The sequence below is a fragment of the Canis aureus genome, chromosome 12 (genome assembly GCF_053574225.1).
Source record: "Canis aureus isolate CA01 chromosome 12, VMU_Caureus_v.1.0, whole genome shotgun sequence".
Lineage (NCBI taxonomy): Eukaryota > Metazoa > Chordata > Mammalia > Carnivora > Canidae > Canis > Canis aureus.
In genome coordinates this window covers 50235928-50249793 of record NC_135622.1, presented here as the reverse complement: position 1 = coordinate 50249793, position 13866 = coordinate 50235928, and the positions used below count along the sequence as shown (strand labels likewise).

At 43.8% G+C, this 13866-nt stretch overlaps 1 protein-coding gene across 1 annotated transcript in view; it reads right to left on the bottom strand.

Annotated features, from left to right (window-relative positions):
* Positions 1-13866, bottom strand: part of OSR1 (odd-skipped related transcription factor 1) — a 363752-nt gene that overhangs the window by 295378 nt on the left and 54508 nt on the right.

Here is a 13866-nt window from a genome sequence, read left to right as displayed (position 1 = left end):
TTTAAACCACTGGGATCATTTGTAACATAGCACAGCCTGGCCTCTCCTGATACACCAAGGGAGGAGTTTCTAGAGGGATGATGGTGAGCAGCATGCAGAAGGGTACAGGGAAGATGGGGACTAGGCAGTGTTGTTGAGTCTGGCAAACAAGCAGCATCAGTGACCCTCGAGCTTGAGTTAAGAGAGCAAGAACTAGATTAAAAGGCATCAAGGAATGAAGGCCGACATTTCTTTTAAACATTCTGGGGACTGTCAGAAAAGTTATGGGGTAGCATGAGAGCCAGCAGGGTAGGAAAAAGGCTTAAGCTTTTATTCCTAAGAGAAGCCAGTGGAGGGACAAAGAGATAATATGGATGATGGTCTGATTTGCCCAAGCTCATTACCTGTCTGTATCACTGGAAAGCAAGAGAAGAGAGAAACTAGATGCCCTGCCCCTGCATTGTTTTCCTTCCCTTGTTGTACATCAGCAAGGGTCCAGAGGACTGAGCTGAAGTTAGCAGGGAGTGGAAGAGCACAGAGTGGGAGAAAGATCCCAGTAGTAGAGGATGGAGGGGCTAGTGAGGTAACTGATGGGAAAATGACCAATCTAGAAAGAAATAGGGATGCTCAGGAGCCCCTAAAGGTAGACTTTCATGAGCATGAGTTTCCATATCCATAGGATGGTGTTCTCATAGCACAATGAGGTGGGGAAGATAAGAGAGGATAGTACATGCATATCAGCATGTTACAAGTTATAAAGACCCATGCACGTGTGATAGAATCATAGTTGGTCATCATGTGACCTGTTTGGGGTAATTTTACCCAGAAAATCCATCACCTATGGTTGCTGCCAGTGAGACTCCCAAATCAGCCACAATAGCTTGCCAACAGAACAACCTCAGGTCTATACTGGGTGTATGCAGAATTCTCATATAGTCCTGAGTAGACACAGGTGGGAGATGTGAGTGCCAACTGTAGCCTCACTGGATGACCCTGAGCCTAGTGAGTCGTCCTTTCTAAGATCCAATTTCTGATGCACCAAATGGGGGAATGGGACCAGACGAGCCCTGAGAGAACTCCAGCTCTGACATTTTAAGATATAGGAAGATTCAATTAGCCCTCTAAGTTCCTACATAAATAAAACATAAAATTATTTATAATCAAATAAACCTGGAATAGTTACTATACTATTAAGTACACACACACACACACACACACACACACACAAATAACAAAAAAAATAATAACTGTCAAACAACATTTTGGATCTTCCATCCCTTTGACTCAGTTCTTAGCCCAACAATACACATAACTTTGGCCACATTAAAGCCCCTTTACTGCCAAGGAAGGCTCCAGCTGGGTCAGCCTGCCTGTATTGTACCCTCTCACTGGCCAGCTCAGAGCGCCCTTGACCCACATCTGCCTCCAAACCACATGGGCTCCAGCTGTCAGATGCCTTCAATGGGCCGCACACATGTGTCCAAGCCTGCCTTTATACTGCAACCCACCATGTGAAGGAGAAAGTGTGCCACTGAACAAAACACATAAAATTAGCACTTGGGTCTGTGCTTACCCTGAACTTCATCACTGTGGCCAAAGACACCTACTAAGATTCAAGGACAGAAATCCTAAAGTCTGATCTGCTCTAGCTCTTAGCCAGTCCCTGTTAATCCCCTCAGTGGAATATCAATTTTGAGATGTCCTGGGGAAGCTGATACCCAGGAAAACTTCCCCAGTCTCTCCTAACAGTATGTAAACCAATCAATATCCTCCTCTTTCTCTCTCTCTCATTCCCACATACACTTACTTCAGTGTAACTGCCTCCTGAACCCCAGTCCATGACTTCTGTATTGCCTTAACAGGAGTACAAGTGTCATAGCAGAGGGAGTCCTGGCTAAGGCAGGGTGTGTACAATGTAGCAGGGCACCTCCATGCTGCCCTCAGTTCAGATTGTGTGATGTTCTTTGGGCTGTAGAACGTGGAGCTTGAAGCAGCAAACTCATAGACTGGTGCAAAGCCCCTGTGTCCCAACAGCCTCCTGCATCGTTTCAGCAAATGCAAATGGAGTGACTTGGTCTTGGGTTTCTAGGTGAGCTGGTGAGGAACACACCCCTGAAGACAGAGCTGCCTCCTGGGGCTAGTGATTCTTAAGGACCCCTGTCTGTCCTCAGGCTGTGCTCATCCTGCTCAAGGATTAAGTGAGACTCACTTCAACACTATTGGGGACTGAGTTCTCAGTCTACTTTCGTCACAATTAGATGCACAACCAAAATGCAGACCTAAATGTTTATTTCTCTGAACACCAGTCTCCTGCTCTCTGAAATGAGGTGTTTGGATCAGACCATCTCTACAGTCCCAACTCTCATACAGGCACTTTCCTGTATATACTTACTTCAAAGGCTAAATTTTATAGCCAGGCCTAGAGTGAAGATTGCAAAGGCAAGGGGACTTCAGGAGAGTCAGTGAAGCCCCTGACAGCTCACTAGGGTCCTAGAAATTCCACTGGAAGAGATTCAGGTCCCAGGGTAAGGCGCTCACCCAGACTCTGCCTTTAAAGTCGCCTCTACCAGAGAAGGAAATACCTGAGCAACTTTCACTCACTCACCTCTCTGCCTGTTGCTGGAGATGGCTAAGCACCTTCACTTACAATTTAAGGCCTTCCAAATTGTCCTCATTTTACTTGTCTTCTCATCCTTACATCCCCATCCTGCCCTAGATGCATCCTCAACCTCAGACACAGGGACAGATTCACTCTGCCATCAGTTTACTTTCCATCATCCCACATACTCTTTGCCCTCAGAGATCAGTATGTCTATTACAAATAAACCTACCTAGGCATTAAAGAAAGTCCTAAGGACCCCCCACATGGCATTTCAAAGCCTAGTTCAAGCTACTACTTGCTACTAATTCTTGAAATGGATAAAAAGATTTCTCCAAACCAGAGTTTTCACAACTTAACACTGGTCTTCTTCCTAGTGTTAGAGACTGAACTGTGTCCTGTGTCCTCACCACCACCCTGCCATCTCTCCAGCAGAACTCACATGTTGAAGGGCTAACCAGCAGTACCCAACGACACAACTATGTGGGAAAAGAGGATCTGTCTCTAAAGGAGACATTAAGGGGATCCCTGGGTGGCTCAGCAGTTTAGCACCTGCCTTCGGCCCAGAGTGTGATCCTGGAGTCCCGGGATCGAGTCCCACATCAGGCTCCCTGCATGGAGCCTGCTTCTCCCTCTGCCTGTGTCTCTGCTTCTCTCTCTCTCTCTCTCTCTGTCATGAATAAATAAAATCTTTTTTTAAAAAAAAAGGAGACATTAAGTGAAAATGAGGTTATGTGGATGAGCCCTAATCCAATCTGACAAGCATCCTTATAGGGGAGGAAATTTAGACATAGGCATGCACGTACACAGAGGAAAGACCATGTTAGGACACAGTGAAAGGATGGCTATCTGCAAGCCTGGACTTCTGGCCCCCACAATTGTGAGTAAATAAATTTCTGTTGCTTAAACCACCCAGTGTCAGGTACTGTCACAATGGTCCTAGCAAACTATTACATCTAATGTTTATTCCTTCACCCAACCAGTCCAAATGTGCCAACAGAACATCAGAATGAAAACAGCCATAGATTGTTAAGTCCAACACCCCTATTTTTCAGATGTGCGCATTGAGGCCCAGTGAAAAGAGGGGACTACCAAAGTCATACAGGATGCAGTGAGATGACCTTCCACCCAGAGCTGTTCTGGTCATAAAGCACCAAGCCCTAGAGCTAGGTAGGCATGGCCGCACAGAACTGCCTGAGTGGTGCAAACACAAAGACAATCCTCCCATGAAATGCTTCCCCACACACCCCAAAGCTGGGTATAAGTGGCAGGACACACAGGCCCTGACTGCCTGGCTCTGTCCAGAGATAGCTGCCTCAGTAACCCTGGATGTGCCCAGGGCAACCCCTGAGACTATACAATGGAGCTTCCTGGGCTCACACCAGAAATCAGCTTGCTATAATCTGAAGCCATCTGAGGGAGTTTTTTAAAAAAACAAAGCTAACAGCAGAATGAAGAGAGCCATGGTGGTCTAGACCCACTTGTGAGCCCTATGATCTCTTTCTGAAAGCCACGCTGTCTTCACAAGTGGAAAGCCTTGCTCCAACTTTTCCTCATAATCTCAACATTTACATATATTTGTTGCATGAGCAAGATTTGGCAGTCCTACATAAAGTCGATGCCCTGGAAGGTTAAGGAAAGAAGAGAGCCCTTTGGACTGGAGTGATCAACAGGCAGGTTCCTAGAGACGCTAGAACTTGAACTAGCCCTTGGACAAGCAGGGCACTTCTCAGAACGGAGAATAGCAGTCATTCCAGAGACAGGTTTACTTTGGGTTTCTGTACTGAACTAGCTGCCCAGACTCAGGCTGGTTAGGCACTTGGTCCTCAGTAGTGAACAGAAACAAATGTCTGTCTGAGGTTGGGCGGGGGTGAGGTGGGGGATGGGGAACAGGTCAAAAAGAAGACAAAGTCCTTGCTACAAGGAGTTCCTAAATGTGAATGAGAAGACCAAGCCCTCTTTTTGAGACTAAGCATGTTGGCCATGGGAGTGGCTTATGGTCTATCTAACATGGTTACTGGACTATTTGAAATTATTCACCATCTTCCAGGATCCCTCAGTGTTAATGGCCAGCATTTTATGAATAAATAGAGGATGAAGTACCTCCAGACTCCCCTTCTGGAAGAAAAGACCCCTCCAATGAGACATCTATGACAGCACAGTCACACCATTCAGCTGCCTGAACTTGACCTTGGTTGTGTTTTTTGTGGGTTCCCGGCAACTGAGGCTACCCACATGAAGGTCAAATCCCAAGAGCCCATAGCTTACCTCTCCCCACCCACCAGTTCCTGAGCTAAAATTCCATTTCATCCATCATTCTGTAGCCTATCTAGCTCTAGAATACCTTCATCTCCCACCTCTCCAAGCTGAGAAGGTATGAACCAGTATTTAAATACTGAGGAGCCATTTTGGAGGAATTGACCATAGACGAGACATGTCCGTCTTCCAAAGCCTACTGATTTACTCTCATAATTTCCAACACCTGCTTCATTTGTATATAAATGTTTACAATGGATTGAAACATTTTTAATGTTCTTAATCAAGATTTGTTTTCTTAAGGACAAATATATTTGATTTTATAAATTTTGATTTTATAAATATATTATCATTCTCCTTTGCTGTTAAAGAAGCAGCATCCTTGATATGGTGTTCATCACGTAGCTCAGTGACTAGTGGCATGTTGAGGTCTGTGCCAGGACAAAGCATCCCCTGGGTCTAAGGGGATATTCTTACCTATGGAGAGGGGTGCCCTCACACTGAAGACCAGGCAGGAAGGCAGGAAGGCAGGAAGGCAGGAAGGCAGGAAGGCAGGAAGGAAGGAAGGAAGGAAGGAAAGAAGGAGAGAAGGAAGGCAGGCCAAGGAGAGGATCAGAGTGCTTCTGGCAAAGTGTCTTTGGCCACAAGAATGTCAAGATGTCTAGGGGGAATTCGAGTATTAAAATGGAATCTTCTCATTTTGGGAGTCCATTTAGAACTAGAAGCTAAAAATTTCAGGCAAGATGTCTGAAAAGCTGCCAGCCCTTTAGGACAAGAAGGTAGAGGTTGGAGCTATGAACTTGGAGAATGTGCTATGGTTGCCTTGGCTTCTTGAATTCTCTGTGCTCTTTTTTCCCATCCATACCCTTTAGTAATCAGTTACTGTCATTTGGAATGTCCAGTTTGCCTTAGCTGGTCAAGGAAAATCAGGGTAAGCTTAATTAAGGTCCATCCCATAACCAGAGTGCTAAGAAGGAATAACTATGTTTATTACTATGAACATCTTGATGAAATAGACCATTTTCTAGGATGATAAAAGTTACCAAAACTGACTTAAGAAGAATGTCCTCTGAATACACCATTAAACATGAAATAAATTGGAAAAAAAATGTGAAGGAATTATCTCTACAAATGGCTATGAGCTAAGACAGTTTTATGGATGAGTTCCTTCAGATTTTTCTAGAGCAGAGAAAGAGATGGAAAGCGTTCCAATTCCTTTTATAAAACTAACATAATTTAATGAGAAACCTGGCAAAGATAATATACAAATACATATATAACATTATATATGTAATACTGTATATGTGTATACACATACACACATATATAAAGATCAATCTTACTTATGAGTATAGATGCAAAAATCCCAAATTAAAAAAAAAACAATAAATCAAATCCAGGAGATATTAAAAGAATAACTCAATATGACTAATACTGTATTTATGCCTGGAATGTAATGATGATTTAGGATTTGGAAGTATTCACTAGTCTACATCAATATGTCACAGGAAAAAAAAACTATATAGATTCTAATGATATTTTTTTATACATTTCTTGAATTAAAAAAGAAAAAAAAACCTTAGCAGTCTAGAAGGCTGCAATCAACATCCTACTCATGGTCAAACAACAGGCTCATGTCCACTAAAATTAGAAACAAAGCAAATATGACTTCTGTCACTATCATGACTATACATTTTCTATTTCTAGTCAATAACATGAAGCAATTCTTTTTTAAATCCAAGAATCAAATTACCATTATTAGCAGAAGATACTACATTCTACAAAAAGATAAATAAATCCCAGAGAAAAACTGCCAAAACCAATAACAGTTCAGTAAGATAAAAGCAATTGCAAGTTAAAAATACACAAATCTATCAGTTACCTATATACCAGAAATAGTTAATGAATAATAATAGAACTACAATGGTAACCAAAAAAAAAAAACCTCCATTTAAATGATCAGTGAAATAATTATAATAAACCTAAAATAATCCTAATGAGAAAACACACAAGGTCTATTAAAATTTGTTAAAACTTTACTGTGAGACATAAAAGCAGACTTGAAGAAATATCATGCTTCCAGGGGCAAACTAAATTTTTTCCCAAATCTTTTTTTTGTAAAGACACATATGGGTGACAGGAGGGAAAAACCAAGGCTTTCGTGACAGCTCTAACAGGCACTGCTCATCCTTGAAATGGCTGCATTAGAGAGCATTAGAGTGGCTGTGTGACCATCTCGTGTCCCAGAGACGGGAAAACATAAGCTTTAGGAACATGACAAAACACAAAATGTGATTATAATGCTTGAAATCAGCTTTAGAAATTGTGTGGTTAAAGTTCTCTTTTGTTCTGTGACTCCAAAAATCTCTAATGATTCATTCAGGTAAGAGAGCAAACAAGACTGTGAGGGCCATCTCATGGAGAAAGGGACCAAGATAGTGACCTAGACTGTTCTGTCACAACCCTTCCCAACCATGTAAATAAAACCTATGGGATCAGTGGTGGCACAAAGCTACTATGGTAAAAGGGAGCTACTGAGGAGAGATAGGATTCCTTAATGAATTGTTAGGGAGCATGGCTTACATTAGAGGGAGAGAATAAATTCTCCATTCAGTTTTACGTGAAAATAATTCCAAGATGAATAAAGAGTTTATCTGGAATTAATGTTAAAAAAAAAAAAAAACAAATAAAGGAAGAGAGAGAGAGAGATCGTAGAAAGCACTGAAACTCTAGAGAGCAGGGATTTTTGCCTGTTTTGGTTACTGCTATATTCTAATATCTAGAATAGTGCCTGCCACATAATAAGTGCACAGTAAATTTATTGAAAGGGTGAATGAATTAATGAACGAATGATTCTTTTCCTTTATCAATTTTCTGCCTATATCTTTGTCACACTTTCTACTTGTTTTTTTCCCTTAGTTATTATAACTTTTTAAATCTCTTTTTATCTCTTTACATATTGAAGATAGTAACTGTGTGCATTTATATTTACTGCAAATAATTTCCCAAACTTGTCTTTTCCCTTTTCATTTATCTGAAGTAGTTATGTACAAAAAAAAAAAAAAAAAAAAAAACCTCCACAACCTATATATTTGAGGTCAGTCAATTCTCTTTTGTAATTTCTTTGATTATTATCTACAGAAAGTCATTCCCAATTCCAAATTGCTAAGGCAGCTGAGACCACTGTCAGCAGGCTAGTCCAAGTTATCCCCATTACACGGCTGGTCCATCCTCTCCCAAGGGCTGGGGAGCTGCTCCAGAGACATCTGATCCAGAGGGTTTCCTATCCCAACCAGATTTGTCTAACCCCCAAAGTGCTCCTTCCAGCGCACTCTTCTGCATAACCACACGGTGAGGTCATGTGTTTAGGACACCATTGTTCCGTCACTATGGAGACGATGAGATGTCAAAGCACTGGAAAGAAGCCTCCCATGCAGGATGAAGCCAAGGAAGAAGATGGAGAAAAGACAAGAAGGACCTGTGCGTTAGCCAAAGGACCCAAAACATCCCTAGAAGCTCATGAGGTCATCCCCATTCACACAGTTTCCCAGGTGTCAGATCTGTTTGGAAAGCACATAACCTTTCAGGCCAGCTCAGCACATAGCCACAGCACCTAACCTCAGAAGATGATGTTTTTGACCCTTTAACCTCTGGGGCTCCCAGCCTGACTCTTAGCTGGCTGATGGCCTTCTCTGGAATCCTCCACTTAGCTTTCCTGTTTTTCTCAGAATGTAACTCCCTGTTCCTGATCGCTTCACTACATCATCCTTACCCTCCCTGCCCCCTCCAGATTAAACTCCTAATCTACTCTCCCCTCTGCTTCCAAGACAACCTCTCTAAAGCAAAAATCTGCTTGCCTTACTCATCTTCTAAAATTAATTCAGTGATTAACCATTGTCCTAAGGGGAAAAAAAATCTAAATTCCTTAGGATGATATTCAGACCCTTTCTAATCCGGCTCCTGCTTCTATCTCCAGCCAACCTCTTACCACACCCTTCTTCATACTCTACCCCAACCACATTCTTCCTGTCATTTGAAAATGCTGCTTTTTCTACCCAAGTAACTACCCGTTACTGATACCACTGGGCTAGGTGGAGTCCTGTATACATTCTCAGATCTTAGATAAGGAAATTAGGGTTCAGAGTGGTAAAATAATTTACCTGTGGCCATACATCTTTTCAGTAGCAGAACTGGGATTCAAACCCAGGTCCTTCTAACTCTAGAAGTCCTGGCCCTTTCACTGTCTAGGGTGACCAACCATCCCAGTTTGCTCAGAATTATCTCCATCTTGGCAAATGAAAACCCCATGTCCCAGGAACCCCCTCACTCTCTGCCAAACCAGGATAGCTGATACCCTGCCACCACCCTCAAGCTACTACCTCTTCCTGTTAATGCCTGTTCGTCTTTCACAGGTGAGTTCTTCCTCTGCCTCTTCCAAAAACCCAAGACCATTCTGCACTGGAGAAGTGTGTTTCCTCTCTCCTACCATATTCCTGGGCCTGACTCTACCCAGTCTACTTATATCCTGTGTCCTCTATCCTGTCTCTCTTGCTAGAGGATGAGTTTGTGACCACTGGAACCAAGGCCTTGTCACCTCTGTGGCCCCAAGGCATGACAAGGAGTAGGGACTCAATTAGTATTTGTGCCTTGAATGGGCAAATCTGACAAAGGCTGCTCTGAAGGTAACCAGGAGGCCAGGACTCCTGAGAGAGCAGTCTCCAGAAGTAACTGTAGTTAAAAAAAAATTCCCGAGTGGTCCCATCTGGAGTATGATGGTCAGCAAGCGTGACTTGGCACTCATGGCTCCTGTTACGTCCATAGGTACAGACCTGAACCAAACCCACTGCAGCTGGTTTAAGTTCCTTGGCATCCTTAAGGCCCGCCTTACCAACTTCTGGGAATGTTAGGTTTGGGACCCACTTATGAAGCTGTCCTGGGCAAGGAGGAGAGAGAAAAGGAGACATGCACAATTCACAACTTTTCCAAATAGTTTCTACTCTGGAGTCCCAGAAATGACAGTGTCAGCACCCACAGGAGGGAACTGCTCCTCCATCCCACGTTAACACAAAATCTGTTCCATTCCAGGCCTGCCCTGGGGAAGACCCGTTGTCCAGAAAGGAAGAGAATGAAGGTGGCTTCACTCTAGCCTGGATGCTCCAGCCCTGCTGAGCAGGCAGACATGAAAGTTAGGAAAAAAAGAAGGAAAACTGTATTGTTGGTATAAGAAAGAGTTCAGGGGCGCCTGGGTGGCTCAGTTGATTAAGTGTCTGACTTTTGAATTTGGCTCAGGTCATGATCTCAAGGTCGTGAGATCAAGCCCTGTGTGGGGCTTCATGCTCAACATAGAGTCTGCTTAAGATTCTCCCTCTCCCTCTGCTCCTCCCCCCACTTTCTTGTGTTCTCTCTCTCTCAAATAAATAAATAAATAAATAAATAAATAAATAACTTTTTTTTTTTTTTAAAGTGTTCTGATTCAGGTTGGTTCCGATTTATCCAAACATGTCCCACTACTCTGACATGCACCTTCTGGAATCAAAACCATTCGATACATGTCAAAACGTCACCATCACTGCCCACCAGCCACACGTGACAACTCTCTCCATGCAGGAGGTGCTGAGATTCGATCCCACCACTGCCTTCTCCTGCCTGCCTCTGCCCACAAGGAAAACACTCCCACACTGGGACACTCTGGGTGGGCTTGGGGAAACAAGGTGAATAATAATTTTAGCTCTTGGGATAAATACAGAAGATAAAGGACAGAGATGAGAAGAACCAATGGAAGAAGAAGAAACCAGTGCCCCTAACTCAGGAGTCAGGCCCACAGCTCAGTGGGCCAAACACATATTTGTATAGATGATAATCTAGAGGATATGACTTCTCCCTTAACATGGACAGTAATTAAGAGCCACAAATTTATTATCTCATATTAAGCTCTGCATCCAACTTTTAGGATAGGAAAGGTCTTGATTATTAGTCCCATCATTTAGATGGCAAATTTGAGGTGCAGAAAGGCTAAACAACACACCAGGTCCAGCTGGTAAGAAATGGAGCTCACACTTAAACCCAAGTCTGTTTACTCCATATTTTATTATAGCAAGCTCTCCTGTAGCCCTTCCTATGGTCTAGGATTGTCCATATAGTTTCTCAATCATGCTAATGAGCCTGGGCTCTCCTCTTCATTTTCCTGCATCCCCTTCAGCCTTTGAATTATTTCCTTCCTGACTGCCAAACATCCCAAGAGGCACCTTTGTGAGAAGTGACCATTACTTAATTCACGCAGAGCCTCCCTAGGGAAGAAGGTAGAAGTCAGGGATATTTCACATGTCCTAATCAGGTTTCTGTAGTTCATTGCACTCACTTGAACAGGTCTTCAGAACACCTACTGTGTGCCAGGCCTGGAGCCATGGGCCATGGAGGCCAAGCTCAAGGCCAGAACTCACCTCAGTCCCCTAGACCTTGGTCAGTTCATGCCCATGTGCCATCTGAATCCCAGCAATCCAGTGAGTTTACTGTAACTTCCCAGGAGGGAAATGTGGGAAAGTTCAGGCTACTAGGAGAGCCCAAGGGGAAAGAGGAGGAACTCTGAGGTCAAACACAAGATAGGGTCAAAGATTAATGCAGTGCCCTGGTTGGCAAAAATCTAGGCACCCACTGGCCAAGGAAGTGGTTTAGGCATTTGTGATCAGATTTCTTGTTCACACCACAAGATATAAACAACCAGGCAGCAAGACAGACAGCCTCTCACCACATTTGGAAAAGATTCTTTTCCCATTGGTTTTTAAAACTTTTTAGACTGCATTATGACTTTCAGTTCCTTTAAGAGTTTAAAGCAGATGGGCCTATGGATGAGAAGTGGCTTCTCTCCTGTCAGGGCAGAGCAAAGAAACTTCTACAAGGACTCTTAACCACCTATGGGGATCACACTCTCTTATTGCCAGCACTCTGCCAATCCCACACCCCCCATAGAAAGGCCTCCTAAGCCTTGTAATGGACCCAGAGCCTCCCCTGTCCAGCATCACCAGAGAAAGGGTAGGTGAGTTTGGCTGGTCCCAGAAGGCTTCCCTGGCTCATGTATTTGCAGCTTCCTTCATGGGTGACTGGGAAGCTGGTTCCCAGAAATGGAAAGCCACATCCTGTGAAGAAGAGGCAGCAGGAGCACAGAAATTCAGGGATTCAGGGGAGTGGGGATTGTCTCTAAGGGAAGAGGCACTCTCTGCCTCCACAGGAGAAGGGGAGGACTGGCTTCTGTGCAAATAGCGGCCTCCAATACCCTTACTACCTTAGTGCTGGACACTGCCTCCTGGTATGACTTCTGAGACACAAGGGGTCCTGCAAGACTCCACACCCCCTACCTGCCACTATTATGGAGAATCTCTAAGGAAGGCTGTGGCTTCATGCACCAGCCAAGAGGAGCGTGGCATTTACAATTTTCATAAATGAGAGGGAGTGACTTGTGAAAGCAGATTTTATTCATTAAAAAGAGAGAAACTCCAGAACATTTAGTCCATCAGAGAGGACCAAAAGGGAATGCAAAAAAAAAAAAAAAAGTTGGGAGAACTTGGGATGAGGAGTGAGTTGTCACACTTTACCCATGGGCTATGCAGTGTGATCCATATGTGGGAATGGGGATGACTATGTAGGGAGTCAGGGAAGGTCTCTGGGGCCAGTGTTCTAAGAACAGTCTCTGGCCATTTTGCAAGTAATGCATAAAGATCCAGGGAAGCCTGGCTCTGAGAGAAGATGGGATAGAATTTTCAGGATTCCTCGAAAACCCCAATGCCTACCTCCACTGGCCCTTTTTAAATGCCACCATTAGCAGTACAATTCTATGAGATGTAATAAGGCTGGACCCCCAAAAGCCAATAATGCTACTCCAAGTTGGCACTCAGTGGCATTACTTTCTAACTCCCAGCCCCCAGAACCATTACGCATTAAATATCTCTATGCTGCTTTTCTTTAGCAAATGATTCCCTTTTGCTGTTTAAGTGGCTTAAGAATCTTCTACCAGGTTTTCGAGAGGCAGTAACTGCGGTGGAAAGTACACAGAGTGGAGAGGAGGCCTGGGGTCTGGATGGCTGTGCCCCTTAAGCTGTATGCCTCAGGTCTTGCCTCTCTACTAGCTGTGCTCTCATCAAGCCACAGGCTGCAGGACTAATCATGACTTCATGCTCTTCATTTTGCTGGATGTTTCTGTAAGACTTGTCACAGTTGACTATTCACTTCTTCTGGACACACCTCACCTGTTGTGGGTTGAACTGTGACCCCATTCATGCTGAAGTCCTAACCCCCAGGTCCTCAGATTGTGACTGTATCTGGAAACAGGGTGGTTGCAAAGGTTGAGATGAGGTCATTGTGGAGCAAGGTAGACCCTAACCCAATATAACAGGTGTCCTTATAAAAAAGGGGAAATTTGGAGATAGGTATACACACAGGGAGAACGTCATGTGGAGGTAAAGGCAGAGATCCAAGTAATGTTTCCGCAATACACGGAAGGCCAGAGATTGCCAGTAAACCATCAGCAGCTAGGGGAGAGGCACGGGACAGCCTCTTCCTACAGCCTTCAAAAGGACACAATCAAACTTCTGGTCTTCAGAACTGTGAGACAATGAAATACTTGTTTTAGCCATCAAGCTTGTGGCATTTTGTGACGGCAGCCCTAGCAGACTAACACATAGCTCTTTCTCTTGATAACCTCAACACCACAACTTCATCGTTCCCTCTTGCCTTGCAAACCCTCCTCAGGATCCTTCGCTGGCTCTGCTTATGTCTGGCTAATTTCTCTATATAGGAGCATCCTATATAGAGAATTAGTTCAGCAACTCACCCCCTTATTTTTCTTTCCCTATACTCTTCTTGCATGACTTTGAATAATCTCTCAATGTGGGGCGTTAGAAATCACATATATGCCCATTTGAAATCTCCCTCTCCTAGACCTACACCCCCAGCTACCTACCTAGCATCTCCCCATGCCTAACAGGCATCTCAAACGTAAGTCCAAAACCTGCCCCCAAGCATCTGAGCTGCAGACTGGG